The 5,485-nt window shown below is 62.4% G+C and overlaps 1 long non-coding RNA gene across 1 annotated transcript; it reads right to left on the bottom strand.

Moving 5' to 3' along the window:
• Positions 1–2,393: 2,393 nt before the first annotated feature.
• On the bottom strand, positions 2,394–3,862 carry LOC115892955. The gene is made up of 3 exons (XR_004052914.1): positions 3,568–3,862; positions 3,420–3,466; positions 2,394–2,556 (listed from the first exon to the last, which is right to left on the bottom strand). It is a non-coding gene; the product is annotated as an uncharacterized LOC115892955 (long non-coding RNA).
• Positions 3,863–5,485: the final 1,623 nt, after the last annotated feature.

Below are 5,485 nucleotides of genomic sequence, written 5' to 3'. Positions count from 1 at the left end.
GCTCAAACATGGGGTAGGCAGTCTGGGGGTGTCTGACGCCCGGGCCTCTGGCCAGCAGGATGTGGACAGAAGTGGCCGCTGGGTGGGGCTGAGTGCAGAGGGCAGTGCCCATCCGCAGTGTGGTCGTGCGTCCCACGGAGTGTGGGCCTGAAGGGGGGAAGGACCCCCTCAATACCTCAGGCCAGCAGGTCCCATTCTAGCTGCCACCCAGACTCACCCTGAGGCCTCTTCACCTGCACCAGCTTAAAGGGGATCCCCAGCCACCACGGTGCCATAGCGCCTGATTTCCGTCCCGGTGCCCCCACTTTGGGCTCACTCACATCCCAGTGGATCAAGGAGAGTCGGTGCCAGCAGGGCAGGGGACGGATCACGTGGGGCTCCTGGGGGATGAATAGTCGTGGGAGACGGGGCTGCAAGGAGCCTGTGTGGAGGGGCCTCGAGGCCGGGGTGCAGGGAAGACCCCAAGGAGGAGCTGTGCCGGGAGGAGTGGGTGCTCTGCGGGTGGGGGACCCCTGCCCAGCGGGACAGCCCTGAGAAGCTGGGGCCCAGTGTGGCAGGTGGGCACGTCCTTCCCACCCCAGCCTCCCCCATCGCCCGCGACACCCGTCCACACCTGTGGCCCAGCCACCCACACCCCAGCAAGTCCCACTGGCCTGTTCCGGTGGGAAAACCCGCACACCCCCCTTATCTGCAGGACACTGGTGCCCACGCTTGTGGGAGGCCTGAGCCGTGGGCAGAGTGCAGAGGGTGGGAGCCAGTGGTTCCTGGGAGAGGTTCCTCCCCACAACCCCCCCAAAAGGCGGCAATACCCAGTCCCCAGGAGAAGGTGCTTCCCTCTGCTGCCCGGCCCTACTTTCCCACCCTGGGATTCCTGAGCAGCCTCAGTGAGCAGCAGACTCCAGGCTGGGCCCCCGTGAGGGTTGAGACTGCTGTGCCTGCATCCCAGGAGCAAGGTGCACGGTGCATCGGGGGGCCACAACCTGGTTCCACCTGGCTGGCTGACTCCAACCTCGCTCCATGGCAGTGGTCCCAGTGGGCTGTGGTTCCTCCACGGGCTGTGGTTCTGTGGGCTGTGGTCCCTGTGGGCTGTGGTCCCTGTGGGCTGTGCTCTGGCCCTCATCTGCCCTCTGAGGGGCCTGGCTGGACTGCTGTCTCCTCGGACCCTGCGCTTGTCTGTGTCTCGGCCTTGGCTGCTGCTCCCCTGCCATGCGGGCTCATCCCACACAGCCCCTGCCTTGAAGTCATCTTCATATGGAGTTGGCAAAGCCCCGGGAGGCTCTGGGCCCTTGTATCAGGGTTGGGGGTGTTAACCAGCCCCCTGGGAGGCTCTGGGCCCTTGTATCGGGGTTGGGGGGTTAACCAGCCCCCCGAGAGGCTCTGGGCCCTTGTATCGGGTTGGGGGTGTTAACCAGCCCCCCGGGAGGCTCTGGGCCCTTGTATCGGGGTTGGGGGGTTAACCAGCCCCCCGGGAGGCTCTGGGCCCTTGTATCAGGGTTGGGGGGTTAACCAGCCCCCCGGGAGGCTCTGGGCCCACTCTTGATAACTGAGTCAGAGCCCAGATTAGAAAAGGCTGAAACCACCCCCTACAACCCAGGGCCCTGGCGCCTTTGCCAGCGGTTTCAAATCAGTCCGTGGTGTCGACCACAGGGTGTTGCCCAAGGATCCCTGAAGCCCAGTCAGCCTTCACTGTGGAGGATCAGGGCGGCCTTGAAAGGCGCTCTGTCCTCCATGGGGCCTCGGCCAGGAAGGCACAAAGGGGCTTTGTCCCCAGCCCAAGCCTGGAAGACCCTCCTCCAGCTGTGGCCCTCGGGACCGTCTGGCCGGCTCATCCTTGGGGGTCCTTGGGGGTTGCACCTCCCCAGGCTGCAGCATGGGCCTCAGTCAGCCGCTGAGGTGCAGAGGATGAGAACTTCCACAGAAAAACATGTACAGACACCTTGGGGAAGCTTCCGGAAGAATACACGCAGGAGGCTCACCACACGCCCGGGTGGGACTCGGGTCCACTTCCCTGCTTCTGCCCCCACAGCATCATCCAATGTCCCTCAAAGCACTGAACCATGAACGCATGAGCCGTGGGGACACACTGTCAGAGGTCACTGCCTGACCCGGCGCCCGGTGTCTGCCCCGGCCCATACGGTCCCATCGATCTGCCCCAGACATGCTGCAGCTGTGTGTTCAGGGCCCCGGGTCCCCCTAAGTCCCGGGCTTGGGCTTCCCTGATACCACCCGCGCTGGTCATCTCTTAGTCACCCTCACAATGCCCAATGTTCATGGGACAGCCCCACGCTCTGTGGCTGGGTGTGGAGGCCCCCACTGGCCCTTCCTGATACCTCCTCCTCCTCTTTTCTCCTCTCTCCCTCCTGCCCCACCCCGGTTGGAGTTGACGCTAACATTCCAGCGGCATTCACCCCGGCACAGCTCGCAAGCTGCATCACTACCTCTGGGTTTTGCTGCCTGGTGAGGTGTGGGCATCCTCATCCTTCAAAGCCCAGTTCCCCGATCACCTCTTCCGGGAAGCCTCCCCTGACTGCCTGGGTGACAACGATTCCTCCTCTTCTGTGTGCAATGGAAAGAGGTGGCCTGAGGAGTCAAACGGTATAAACCCCGCCCCACTCTATTTGGGAAGCACCTGCTGTGTGATAGGTGCTGCGCTTGGTGCTGGGGATAGACCATGGGGAAGAAACACAGAACCTGCCCTGCTCTCAAGGAAGAGGCCCTGGGGGCGGCCGGGGCAGAGACCCAAGGGAGAGACCCACACAGTGGCATAAGGGCGGTGCTGATGGTGGGGATGTGGCTGGACGGTAGGTCAGCGAGGGGGTGTTGAGGTGACACTGGGGGCATGGAGACCCAGGGGTGAGTGGAGGGACAGAGGGGATGCTGGGCAAGTGTCCCGAGGCCAAGGTGGAGCTGCGGGAAGGAGGAGGCTGCCGGGCAGAGACACGGAGAGCTTTGCGGGTGCTGGCAGAGACCAGTAGGCCCTGCGAGGCCTGGGGTGTGTCCTCAGCTGGGAGGGGTGTGGAAGGATCTGGGCCTGCAGACGCTGGTGCAGACTGGAGGCCTGGGGTGTTGTGAGTCCAGGTGAGGGGGCCTGGGCCAGGTGGACGAGGAGCTGGCACAGTGGTCAGGTGCTTGGAGGCTGCGCCACGCTGGGGTCCTGGAGGTGTGTGAGGAGGTGTCTGTTGCGCCTGGGGCTGCCGCCTGCAGGGCTGGGTGTGCAGCAGTGCAGGGCATTGAGGTGGGTGGGTTCTGGGACAGCGGCCGTTCCCTTTGTGCAGTCAGGGGAGGTGTTGGTGCCAAGCTGCTGTCTGAATCTGGCTCTAAGGGGATCTGGGCAGGGGACTCACAGGGAAACCCTTGACCCACAGGATGGAGCGAGTTCCCAGGGACCCAGGGTGGCTTGGCCTGAGGACAGTGCTCACTCCCAGATCTGTGGGAAGCCCTTGGCACCAAGCCTCAGCCTTTTCATCTGTGAAATGGAGACAATGTCGCTGGACTTGCAGGCTGTCCATGAGGGTGATGCCATCAGACAGGGTGGAGTTCCTGAACGCCCGGGGTCAGGGGTCTCACAGCAGGAGCTCAGCTGGTGTCAGCATCTCCTGGATCCATCCTCAGCTCTGAGCGCCCGGCGCTGCCACCTGTGTCCGAGTCTGCACTGTGCCCACGATGCCCTCAAGGCTGCAGACAGCCCCACACATCTCGGACCCCGCCCTGGCACAGTCCTCGTGTGCGGTGGGCTCGCCTTCTAGGGAAAGAGTAGTAACTCTTGGGTAGTGGGGTGGTTGCCATGGAAAGGGGCAGTAGCACCCAGGTATTGCCATGGCAACCGTTAACTGACATGGCGCACTGGAGGGCGTGTCTCATGGAAAGCTGCCTCTGCCCCTGCCCTGTGTTAGCTAGTCCTCCATGTGGTCCAGTATCTGAGCCCCGCCTCCTGCCTCAGATGCTCCCGTCTGTCACCCCATTACCAGGGCAGCACTCCGGGTCCTTTCCAGCCGTCACGGTCCTGACATTGCTGTGGCAGACGCTGCCATACAGGCTGTGTGCTTGTGCGTACCCAGGTCCTCACCTCTCTGGGATAAACAGGCACGTGGAGGCCACCCCATTTTCCGTCCACCAGCAGTGGAGGAGTTGCCCAGCCTTGCAGGAAAACGTCTCTCATGCTGGCAGCAGAGCATCCGGTTCAAGTTTTCAAGTTTTCTGCTGCGGCTTCCACAGCAGACCGTTATTTCTGTCCGTCCTGGAGGCTGGACGTCCCAGGTCCTGGTATGGCAGCCCTGGTTCCTCCCAAGGCCTCTCCTTGGCTTGTGGGCGGCATCTCTTCCCTGGGTCCTCGCAGGGTGGTCCCTCCGTGTATCTGTGCCCTCCCTTCTCCTTATAAGGACCCCAGGCAGGCTGGATCAGGGCCTGCCCTAAGGAATGAATTTTACCTTAATCACTTCTTTAAAAGCTGTCTCCAAATACAGTCACCTTCTGGGGTCCTGGCCATTAGGGCTTTGATACATGGATCTAGGGGACACCACTCAGCCCGTAATAGCCCCCACCCTCTGCCTGCCTTTACCATGGGGCTGAGCCCAGCCCCTTAGGAGTCCCCTGGCTTGATGTCTGCTGTGGCCACGGCGACCCTCAGGCTGCTCCAGCCACACCTGTGCTTATCTCTGCCTGGCCCTGGGGCTTCACTTCCCGAGGGGGTGGAGAGAGAGAGACCTGTCCCTCCCAGCTCTCCTGGTCTTGCCCACTCCAGAGCCCAGAGGGACATCCTCTGCCGTGGGCCTGGGCTCAGGTTGCTCAGAGTTCTCCAGCCCGTCCTCCAGGTGCGCTGCTCATGGCACACGTACCCACGTCCTGGTACCGCAGGCCTCCCTGGGCTCCGTGGTCCCGGAGGGTGCCCCCCCCTTAGCCTGTACTGTGGGAAGAGTCCAGGGGGATTCCCCATCTCCACCCCGCCCAGCAGCCACCCCAGGCCGCAGTCTGCTGACCATCCCCAGCTCACATTTCTCACCAGCTGACACAGTGTCCTGGCCTGGCACCTGCCCAGGGTCCCACCCGCAGAGGAACCTGCCTCTTCCAGGTTGGTTCCGGGCTCCTGGACTGGTCACGCGCTGTTGACATGCAGTTGTTGTAGCTTTTTTCTTGCGGGTGGGAGCAATGCTTTTCCCAGCTCCACCTGGAACTCCGCCAGGGACGGATGCAGCGCCCTAACCCCACCTTCTCTTGAAGAATTCAGCACTCGTCTGGCCCCAGATGGACAGACACCTGGCCCAGGATTTCAAAGGTGCATCTGTCACAGACCAGGCCCCCAGAGGAGATGTCTTTTTGCCATTTTGTTTTCTGACTGGAGGCTTTTTGGAAGTTGCCCTCCCACCTACCAAGTTGCTGGCAGCCCAGACCGTGCTGTTTTCAGTGGACCCTTTTTCAAATGTCTTCACAGGCTCCTGGGAAGCCGAGCTGAACAGTGACCTCAGCCTTGAGCAATTCTGAGGATGTG

Source organism: Rhinopithecus roxellana, chromosome 13 (assembly GCF_007565055.1).
Source record: "Rhinopithecus roxellana isolate Shanxi Qingling chromosome 13, ASM756505v1, whole genome shotgun sequence".
Taxonomy (NCBI): domain Eukaryota; kingdom Metazoa; phylum Chordata; class Mammalia; order Primates; family Cercopithecidae; genus Rhinopithecus; species Rhinopithecus roxellana.
The sequence above is the reverse complement of the archived record's forward strand: the minus strand, read 5'-3'. Positions and strand labels throughout refer to the sequence as shown.